We start from the raw sequence: 12,235 nt of genomic DNA, 5'->3' as shown, positions 1-12,235 counted from the left end.
TATACATAATATTCCAAATCTCAGAAGAAAAAAAAATGAATAAAAAATGATAGATCATGACACTTCCTCATCCAGAAATGTCTTGCCATCCAGCAACCAACAGCAAATTAAATTCACTCTGAACAAGTAATAAACTAGTGTGACCTTATCTGATTTCACTTTGGTAAATAATGTAATAGGAGTTGAGTAGCTCAGGGTAGTTTTAATGAGTGGGAAGCCACAGAACACACAAATCAGTGCTCATGCTAGTCACAGCTTCAGCAAGGGAGCTACTAAATCTTTACTTCCGAATGTTTCTTTTGTCTTTGCATTTTGGTGATTCATCTAGGTGAGAAATAGCATAACTTATTAGGTTATGGTCTGCTGCTAATCATCTTGCAATTTCTATTGCACAGGGAATTTACTTGCCATTTATCACTTTATTGGAATATTAAGATCATGTTTCCTAAGGAAACATGAGCACTCTAAGAAATGGAAACCTTCTCAGGAAGTTAATGAGATTTCTTTTTTAAAATGTAAAATTCTGCACTTTTCACATATTTGTAAATTCATAATAAATACTCAGTTTTCAACAGTGTGCTTTCAGTGTGCTTTCAGTTCTAAAAATATGAGACTAAAAAGAAATGCCTTGAAAATGAAGAAAGTAGATCACAAGTCTTGAACTCTAGGTGTCAAACTGTCAGAGGAATTGAAGACAGAAAAAGAGCTCAGAAAAGGATAGCCTGGGGTGGAGCCAAGATGGTGGAGTAGAAGGACACACATATGCTAGCTCTCCCCCCACAGCCCATAAAATACCTGTAAAGGAAGACTCTCAACAAAATCTAGAGCAGCAGAAGTCACAGAACAACAGAGTGGAGGAGATTTCCAGCCCAAGGTGACCTGAAAGGCTGACAAGAAACATCTGTCACTCTGGACACAGAGCAGAGCCCAGCCCAGCCTTGACCATGGCTAGGCTTGGCTCTGGGAGGATGCGAGCAGACCTTGGGGGTGGAATCTCCAGTCCCAGTTGCAGTGGTTCTCAGATCCCTCAACCCACAGGCGCCAAAGGTCAGTGACAGGGTTTTTTCAGCTGATTGAAAAGGGAGAAGGGCCCTCCCATAGCTCCGGCCTCAGCCAGTGGCCAGAGAGGCCACATGGGGCAGGTGGCAGCAGTTCCCACAGCAGCCCCTACAGCAGCCCGCATCCATTGTTAGATTGTAAAACCCCTGGGGGCACTGAGCAGCTAATTCTTACCTCAGCACTGTGTAGAAGCCCTGGGGCAGCTGATCTTTATCTCACACTGAATGGTGGCCCTGCCCCTGCAGTTTATCTGAATCTCAGTCCCCAGTGCTGGATTGGCAGAACTGGAGGCCAGGTGGTTGTGAAGAGGAAACTCTGCTAAGATTCTGGGCACAAAAATCTCTTCCTGCTCCCAGACCATTGTACATGCTTGATTGTGCCACCTTGGAGGAACTGAGATCTTACAGATCCCCAGAGTATACCCTACTCTGGACAAAGGACCCAAAAGTCAAGTAACTGGTTGGGAAAATGCCCAGAAAAGGGAAAAAAAATAAGACTATAGAAGGTTAATTTCTTGGTGAACAGATATCTTTTCCCATCCTTTTGGATGAGGAAGAACAATGCTTACCATCAAGGAAAGACATAGAAAACGATAGCCTACCCCAAAAGTAAAGGAGTGATATGTATGTATTGGGATGATAGAATATAAGCTCTTTGCAAGTAAAAGTTTTTAAATTTCTGCCTTTCTAGCCCCACCCCACCCCCCACACAGTATCTGGCACATACTAAATGCCAAATACATCATAGTTGACTAATTGTTTGAATGCCAACGGCAGAGCCAAGATGACTCTTGGAACCACCTGAATTCTCCCAATATTCCTCCCAAAACATCTTTTTCAAAATGGTTTAAATCAAATTTTGGAGGGGCAGAGGTAACAAAAGGTCAGAGAGAGACATTTTGTCCAGCCTAAACAACTTAGTAAGCCCATAGGAGAAGTCTGTAATGCTAGAGGGGGTACAGGCCTGTAGTACAATGGGACCACCAGAGGCAATCGGTCCGGCGGCAGCAGCAGCTTTGGGAGATCTCAGCAAAGAGACAGTGAGGGGACCAGACACTGCTTAGAAAGAGATCACAGGGGACACTTTGCTGGCACTGAATGCAGCTAGAGCTGTATAGCCACTCTATTGGGCATAAGCAACTTAGGTCAAAGTGTCATGATAAAGAGGAATGCTTGTGATTGGTCAGAAGGGAGCAGGAGCCATAGTCACTGTTACAGGGCCAAAAAATTACTAGCTACTTGTGACTCCAGGTGAGCAGAGGCCCTTTCTGCTTAAAGGTCAGAGTGCAAGCCAGGGAAGCAATGATCACACCTCTCCCAGGATACCACCATCTTGGAAGCACTAAAAACTTACAGACCCCTACTCTAGTTCTGAAAAGAGCAGCATGAAAAAGTCTAAAGCTTGGTACACTCTAGAATGAGCAGAGCCCAACTTCAACATAAAGTTGAAAGTGAAGAAATAAGCTGAGAAAATGGGCAAATAACAAAAAAGAACTTGATCGTAAAAAGCTACTTCAGTGGCAGGGAAGACCAAAATATAAACTTAGATGACAAGAAAGGGAAAACAGCTACAAGCAAATCCTCAAACAAAAAAAAAAAATGGATCCAAGGGGAGTGATAATTTCTGGAAGAGTTACAGAAAGAGATAACAGTGATAAAGAAAGAAATGGGAAAAGAAATGTGAGGAATGCAAGAAAATTATGAAAAGAGAATTAACAGCTTGGTTAAAGAGGTACAAAAAACTGAAGAATATAAAACTTTAAAAAACAGAATTTGCCTAAAGGTTTAAAAACAAGACCAAAAATCATTGAAAGCAAAGAACTGGTTTTAAATCACAATTGACCAAATTGAACCTGATGTAGAAGTACTTATCAGAGAAAATTATTCTTTGAAAATTGGAACTGGGCAAGTGGAAGTGAATGACACTATGAGACATCAAGGAACAATAAAATGAAGTCAAAAGAATGAGAAAAAAAGAAGAAAATGTGAAATATCTTATTGAAAAAAACAATGACTTAGAAAATACATTGAAGAGAGAGAACTTCAAAATGATTGGGTTACCTGAAAGCCATGATCAAAAAATGAGCCTAGACATCATATGTCAAGAAATGATAAAGGAAAACTGTCTTGACAGTAAAATAAAAATTGAAAAATTCCACCTCTTACCTCCTGAAAGAGATTTCAAACCAAAATCTCATAGGAATATTATACTCAAATTCTAGATATCTAGGTGAAGGGGAAAAAAGGTTGCAAGTAGTCAGAAAGAAATAATTCAAATGTCATGGTGCAACACTCCAGAACACACAAGATTTAGCAGCATTCATCTAAAGAAGTAAAGGACTGGAATATGATATTCTAGAGGGCAAAGGAGCTAGCATTACAATCAACCCAGTTAAACTGAATACAACCCTTCAGGGTGAAAAATGGTTATATAATGAAATAGAGGGCTTTCAAACATTCCTGAAGGAAAGACCAGAGCTAAATAAAAAAAGTCAACACACAAAAAAAAGACTCAAGAGAATCATAGAATGGTAAACATGAAAGCGTAGTTATATAGGACTCACTGGAGAGAAATTGTTTATATGCCTACATGGGAAAATGATACATATAACTCCTAGAAACTCTATCATTATTAGGGCAGTTAGAAGGAGTCTGAACAGACAGAGGGAATGTGTGTGAGTTGATTATGTTGGAATAATCTCTGAAAAAATAATGCATGAGAGAGTAAAATAATGTACTGGGAGAGGGGGGAAGGGAGAGACACTGGAACAAATTTTCTCACTTAAAAAAGGCACACAAGGAAGAGCTTTGCTAGTGGAGGGGTGGTGGCTAATGACTGAATCTCAATCTCATAGGAATTGGTTCAGAGGTAAGGATATATGTCATTTGTCCTTTGTTTATGAAGAGGACTAATGACTTCGCAGTGTTGGAGGAAATAGTGGATGTTGTATGATATATTGAATCACATATCAATGGATTTAAGAGAGTCAGAGTTGTGGAAAGTCATCAGCCACTCTCTCTTTCCAGAATCATCAAAGTCCAGTGGTAAGACAAAAGTCAAGACAAGTTATGATGGTCCACAGTGCAGTGGATGATCTTGACATCTTTAATACAGTATTTTCTAAAGCTGCCTTCACAGCTTTTGCAAAATATATATATGTGTGTGTGTGTGTGTGTGTTTATGTATATATATATATGTGTCTATGCATGTATGTATTATATGTATGTGTTTGTGTAGATGTAGATGTGGATATAGATGTGGATGGGGATGTGGAGGTCAATGTGAATGTGTGCATATGCATGTGTATTTATGCATATATATGTGTGTTTGTGTATGTGCATACACAAACACACATACATGCACACACATACACATATACACACATACTTATATACATGTATGTATATGTACACACGTGTGTGCGTGTACACTCAGAAATCTATCTTACCCAATAGAGACATAGAAGTAGAAGAGACTAAGAGATGAGGGGAGAGGGACGATGATAAAAATGAACCAGTTTGGGGGAGGCAGTGGTCAGAAGCAAGACAGATTTTTGAGAGGAGGCAGGATAAAAACAGGGGAGCATAGATAGAGGAAAATTTGGTGGAGGGAAATGAACTGTAAGGGTAATAATGTTAAATGTGAATGAGATGAGTTGACCCTAATTACGGAAGTGGATAGCAGAATGATTTTCACACCAAACTCCAACAATATATTGTATATAAGAGACATATTTAGGACAGAAAGACACACATAGATTTGAAAGGAAGGGCTGGAGCAAAGTCTATTATGTTTCAGCTGAAGTGAAGGGAAAATGAATCTCAATCATGATGTCAGAAAAAACAAAAGCTAAACCAGATCTCACTGAAAGATATAATGAGGGAAACTAGATATTGCTAAAATGCATCATAGATAATGATTAATATAAGATTTTCACAACAAGCTTCCTTGATAAAGTCTTTCTTCATTTCTCATATACATGTCTGTGTGTGTGTGTGTGTGTGTGTGTGTGTGTGTAACTGAGTCAATTTTATGAGAAGAAAAGCCATTGCCCAATTGATAAAAGATATGAACAGGCAATTTTCAGAAAAAGAAATATGAAAAATGTTTTAAGTCACTATTGATCAGAGAAAGGCATTTTAAAGCAAATCTGAGGTACTACTTAATTCCTATCAGAAATGACAAACGCTGGAGGGGAAGAGGGAAAATAGGTACATTAATGATCTGTTGGTGGAATAGTGAACTGGTCTGGAAAAAATTCTGAAACGATGACAAAAGGATCATAAAATTGTGCATAGCCAGCAATACCACTACTAAATCTACACCCCCAAAAAGACTAATGAAAAAGGAAAATGATCTATATGCAGAAAAGCTTTTATAGCAGCTTTTTTCAAGTGACCAAGAATTAGAAATTGAGGGAATGCTCATCAGTTGAGGAATGGTTGAACAAGTTGAGTTATCTGATTCTGATGGGGCATTATTGTGCTATAAGAAATGATGACGAGGGTAATTTCAGAAAAAAAAAAAAAAGATTGCAAGACCAATATGGACTAATGGAAAGTGAAGAGAAAATACCAGGAGATCACTGAGCAAAGTAACAGAAACATTGTAAGATGATAAACTGTGAATGATTTAGCTACTCTGGTCAATTCAGTGATTAAGATAATTCCAGAGGATTCAGAATGAAAAAAAAAAATGGTATCCATCTCCAGAAAGAGAACTGACAAACTCTGAGTGCACAATGAAGCATAATTTTCTTGCTTTCTTTATTTTTTGTTCTTTTTTTTAAATTTATGATATGACTAATATGGAAATATGTTTTGAAGTTCATGTGTATAAATAATATATTGTTTGCCTTCTCAGTGGGTGTAGAAGATAAGTGGTAAGAAGGGGCGAGATTCTGGAACTCAAGATTTAAAAAGAAAAGAATGTTAATTAGTAATAAAAAGACAAGCATGAGGGGCAGATGTTCACTGTAAGCCACGATCATATGTGCTTCATTGAGTTTGCTGGCATTTCAATTGATGAAAGTAGAATGCTGGCTTTCTATATGTTATCACTTTAAGTATTCTCTCCCCACTATCCAACAATCTCTATATTCCCAGGGTCAAACTGCACATTATATTTTAATATGTCCATTAAATACCCAGACTCACTCTTTAAACAGGCTCACATATGAGCACTTCTGGGATCCCAGAGTAGGAACATTACTATGTGACTATTCATACCTCATTAGGGTCTTTAAGATAATCTTGTTTTAAAGGAGCACACTCCCCCTATTCACTGCTATGATTCTATGTCCCTCATCAATGGGATTCCCATTTACACAAAACCAACCACTCACAATGACTGTATTAAATCTTCAACATATTCATTCACTTAACAATAATGTAAATGAAAGTAATCAACATACCATAAGCATACAATATAAAGCAAAAGTTTTTCACTCTCTCAAAACAGAAAGCAACAGACAAGTCTACTCTCCACACTCCAACTGTATATTTCATTGAAAAGGATTAACTGAAAATAATGGAGATTTCAGGTCTCTTCCCAATAAACTTTAGACATTATCTAGTTAATTGGGATTGATATATTCTTGTTATCTGACTCCTCTCTGGCTGCTGTATTCATATGGATAATTCAAAGATGGCCTCCTATCCTCTGCAGAATTCTTGCTTCTCCTGTTGTTTTTTTGCTGCCTTTCAGTTTTTTCACCATTCCATCAAATTTGTTTGTTTCAGGGACTCAAATCAGAGTATCTTAGTCACAGTGACTCATCTTTCCCTTATAAAGTAAAAACTTGTAATTCCATCAGTTATAAAAACTGTCTTTAATTATTCTCTGGTCTTCAAACAGGCATCTGATTTATCATTTTGTAAGTTTTGATCTCTCAAACTTGACGGAAAATAGTAACTCCATACAAATGAATTCTTATGGGAGCCTTCATGAGAATCTTATTTCCATTGAAAATTTCATAACATTTCTTGGCAACTAATTCTGGAACATAGCAATAGGCAATAATAACTTATTAGAGCGTCTAGTAAATGTCTATCAGTTGCTTCCTGGTTTCACAAGACTGAGGCACCAGGTGGACTGAGGGACCATCATGCCTTTCAGTTTTAACCATTTCTGAGACTTCAAATGAGACCTCAGCCTTCTATGCTTCTGAAAACTGTTTATTACCACTTTCATTCTTTAAGTTGTTAGTAAATACATGTTTTCTCTCTTTTTTTTTTTTGCCTCTTTCAGTCATCAAACTAGTAACCTTTGAAAGAGTTATCACTTTACATCCTGAAGAAGGTGATTTTGTCCTTTTTTATCTATATAAAAGTTCATTTTCTACCCTTTCTAGGAATTAAACTGCTCACATCTTATTGGAAAACTGCCTCTTTTTTTACACATGGCAGTTTTATATATAGAGAAACATAATTTTCTGTCCCTCTTAGCTACTAGACCAATCATATATTAATCAGTATTATCAGTATCTTATATCAGTAACTCCCTACCCACTTTCGATCATATGGCTTCCTTTTAGGTCTATAGGAGCATTCATTACATAAAGGGGTGAATGAGAAAGACTTCTGATTTGTTCTGTTCCCCTGCCATTATAAAAGGTCACAGTGTCGGTGTAGCATACTGGATAGTTTCATACTTGTCATGGAAACCTGGATTCAAATCCAAACTTTGACACTCACCAGTTATATGACTATAGGAACATCTTAACTTCACTGACAGCAATTTTCTGATCTATGAAATGAGAATTCAATCTAATGAACATTTATTAAGTATCTACTTTTTGTGAAATATTGAGATAATCCCTGAAGATACAAAGACAAAAAGACAAGGATCTACAACACTCAGTCAACTTACATTGTACCTATAGGATGTACCACACAGTTTTAAGGCTCAAATGACATAATACAGTTAAGTGTATTGCAAACTTGAAAGTGTTATATAAATTCCATTTGTTATTAATATTAATACATAACTGTTGCAGACATATGAGAATCTTATATATTTTCTAAGATTTCCATTGAAAATTCTGAAACAACATTTCTTGTCAATTAAAAATTAAAAAAAGTAAAACATGATATTACAGTAAGTGTCTAGTAAATGCTTGCTGTCAGGTGCTTGCTGATTTATAATTCATAGAATCTCAAGATCTGAGATTTGAAAAGGTCAGATATCATCCGGTGTAGTGTCTAAATGTTCTATGTGTCATAAGCAACATGTGGTCGTCTATCCCTCTGTGAAACTCTGACTCCCTGTTTCAGTGTAGAAATAGCCAATTCAGGTTTATAAGTTTCATGTAATCTCTTTACCTGCTAGAACAAGCCAATTCTATTTTTCAAACTACCAATTAAACCCATTATTTCCTGTCCTGCCCAAAAGGGGAAGCAAAGGAAGCAGCTAGTCACAGCCTGAATATTTTTATTAAGTCATCTTTCACTCTGCTCTTTGGAAGCCTATACAATTCTCTGAGAATTTTCCCCTGGGCTATATTTTCTAACTCTTTAATCATCTTTTGTGAAGCTCCTTCCACTGTTATAAATTTGTCTAATTACTGGAATTTGGGGTGAGTAATCACATAAAGTCACTTTACAATTTCCTGAAAAACCCTGAATCTTTCATGAAAAGATAATTAGAATTAAAGTTGAGTATAATGCTACCATATTATGCTATAAATAAATGAATAAAATCATAGATTAGTGGAATTTTTTTTAAAAAGCATTGCTCTGGAAGGAAAAGGCTTGAGTTTGTATCTTAATGCTACTTCTGGGAACTTTGTGTCCTCAGACAAACAAGCCTACCAACTCCTGTTGTTCTAAGTTTCGTGATCTGTAAAATGAGAAGCTTGGGTAACTGAACTATGCCTCTTCCAACTCTCAATTCTAGAAGTGACTCCTAGCAACAAGACCAATTTTTGACTGTCAGTAGCATCGTTCCTTAACAATACCTTGTAGTTGAGTGACAAATGAGCATTGAGAAAAAGGTATTTGAAAGTGTTACTGCTACATTTAACATTAAAGTAGATGTCTATCATGCTAATAGATATGGCTAAAATTTTTAGTTCTGTCTTTTTAAAAATGTTAGCCTTGGAAACTTTCTGTCCCTGTTCAAAACTGTTAGAAAGAGATCACATTATTGCATATTACATCAGTTGCTGGGATCTTACTATCCTTTCTTTTCCACTAAGTGACCTGGGGAGATGGATAGAATTCATCTAAGGAATGGAATAAGCATAGTCTGCTATTAGCATGGTCCAATGATTTGTAGTATTGGAAGATTCCAAGAGAGTTCATTGGGGAGCAAGAGAAGTGTTGCATCAACTCTTGAAAAAGTAGTGAGGTTGACAAGGGAATAAGATTTTATATGGCACCTACTATCTGCAAGGCATTGTGCTATGACTTTTACCAATAATATCTCATTTGATCCTCAGAACAACTTACCAAGAAAATATTGTTACTCTTCTAATTTTGTAATTGAGGAAACTGAGGCAAATAGAGGTTAAGGAACATGTTCAGTCACTTATATAGTGTATGAGTTCAGATATGAACTCAAGTCTTCCTGACCCCAGAACTACTACTATACTTACTTCTCTCTTTACTAGCTCCCTCTGATGAAAAATGATGAAAAATGACAAAAATGTAACTTCTTGATGTTAGAGGGGCAAAGGAAAGTAATATTTGCAGTCACTGGATCTGAACCTGGAGCTTGTGAATGCATTCTCCCTAAGCTTCGCATGCCAGCTGTTATGTAGTCAGAGGCTGAGAGGTCTCATTAAGAGGAAGTCCATGTACTGTCCTGCATCACCAGAGTTGAAATGCACAGAAGAAAAACTAAAATTACTACCAGGAAAGAAATCCTGTAATTTATTTTCACTGGATGGCAAAGAGCACAAAACTAACAAAGAAAATTTGGTCTGTCTGAGAGGCTGTCTTTTTAGGCTTTATATTCCCCAAACGTGGTTCATAAAGAAACTTTATCACCAATTGAAAGTAAAATTATTAGTGATAATCAAGATTAGAAGTATCAGTCCCTCTTTCAATCCTGTAGAAATTGAATGTATTAAATAACAGAGTATTTATTTGAAAGTTTAGGGTATTAATAAACTATCCCAAACCTTCATTTCATATTTACAGAAACTAAATGTCCAAGGTCATAGGTATTCAACAGAGTTTACTAAGGGGAATCTTATGAAAATTTTGTTTTATTCCAAAAGAATGGAATTTATAAAGTCACACACATATTTATGTAAAATACACATCAAATTCAAAGCAATTTCAGTGGTCTCTTGGTGGACTTCAAAAGATAAATCTTGGAGTAAGAAAGGGCCTCCTATAGGAGATAGCATTTCAGCTGAGCCTGGAAGATAGTGATTTACAACCTGGAGTGAGGAGGTAGAGCATTCTAGCCATGGGAAATAATTTAGAGACAAGAAATGGAAGATTACCAAGTCAGTTAGGTTAAAGTACAAACTTTGTGAAGTGAATAATGTGATTAACCTTGACAGATAGATTGGAAATAGATTGGGAAAAGACTTTAAATGACAAGCAGGATGTTATAATTTGCCCTAGAGTCAATGATAAATGATATACTTTCTCCATTGTAGTATAGTCAATGATAAGTCATGTTCTTAAAGAGAGAAATACTATGGTCAGATGTATGCTTTAAAATTTCTAATTTGGCAGCTCTGTAATAAACAAGGCAAAAGATAATGAGGGTGGCCATGTAAATGGAGGGAGTGCCACTAGTGCAAGAGATGTTGTAGAGAAAACAAGACCTTTCAGGCTAATGAGCAAAATCAATGTTAATAGATCACTTTCTGGCAATAAACTTAGGTGACTAGAAGGATGGTGGTACCTTTGACAGAAGAGGGAAGTTAAAAGAGGGACTGGTTTGGGAAATGATAATGTTGGACATGTTGAGGTTAAGATACCAGATGCTTGTTTGCTTCCACTTTACTTCCACTTCTCCTTGTGGAACATGGAGTGTATTGTCTACACAAGGGAACCATTCATCTTGTCAACAATATGGAACATGGAATTTGGCAAATAAGATAAGTACAAAAAGTTTTCCACTTCTTGGTGTTCCTCATATGTTTGGCACAATACCTTGCACATATCAGCTAATCAATAGCTATTTACTGATCTAAAATGTGTTGAGCTGAGTCAACTCCATGCAAGATTTCTATTTAAAAGGATATTCTCCATGTCACAATGAATTAAATGGAACTTACATGATAATAAAATCCTTAAGAAAGGAGATAACATTTATGAATTGGAAAGATTTTGTGAATTTTGTCACCTTTTTCCCTGGAAGATGATATTGTTACCTCCTAATACTGAAAATTCCAGCTTCAGTTGCTTGGCGAAAGACTCAGTGGATCAAATCCTGTCTACGATTTATCTTGATCTTTGAAGAGTAGATAACTGTGGACAAAGAATCACTAGGCTAGGAAAGAAGTTTTCAATTACATGCACTGTTCTCCTGTGTTCTCAAAATGTGAAGCATGTTAAAAAAAATTTTTTTTTCATTGAACTATATTGAGTGGGCCCAGTTTGGGAAAAGGTAAAATGCTTTCATATGAAACATTGACATCTAAGTATTTTTCCTACTCTTTTCATCTATATAACTATGAATTTTTGATTGCTCTTTGAAAGAAATTTTATTCCCATTAGACATTTATAAAAGCAACTTACTAAGAGCATTAAAAGAAGCAAGTTGTTAGGAGGAGAAACAATGATTAAATAAATTGCAATCCTCATCAACGTAGATTTTACAAAGTTTTTTTATGCAAATGTGGTATATATAAATGTAATTATATATAATATAAATATAACTATATACATATATATGAAACTATAATTGAAAGTGATGTATGATAAATGAATCAAGAAGTACAAGTTCATTAGTGATACAGAAGACGGACATTTGTTATTGAAAAATTCATGGGTGAAAAGATTTAGGGAATGAGCTTTATGGGAAGGTTAAGATTCCAACAGCTAGAAACAGGTGGAGAAAACATCCCAGACAGAGAAAGAAGCATGAATGAAGATATGGAAATGGGACATCACACTATGCATATAGTGAATGCCAGGCAAATATGGAAAAATGAAGAGAAGTATAGACAAAGGATAGAAAACTAGAATTTAATAAAAACCAAGATTTAAAT

Source organism: Notamacropus eugenii, chromosome 7, assembly GCF_028372415.1.
Source record: "Notamacropus eugenii isolate mMacEug1 chromosome 7, mMacEug1.pri_v2, whole genome shotgun sequence".
NCBI classification, from domain to species: domain Eukaryota; kingdom Metazoa; phylum Chordata; class Mammalia; order Diprotodontia; family Macropodidae; genus Notamacropus; species Notamacropus eugenii.
The sequence above is the reverse complement of the archived record's forward strand: the minus strand, read 5'-3'. Positions refer to the sequence as shown.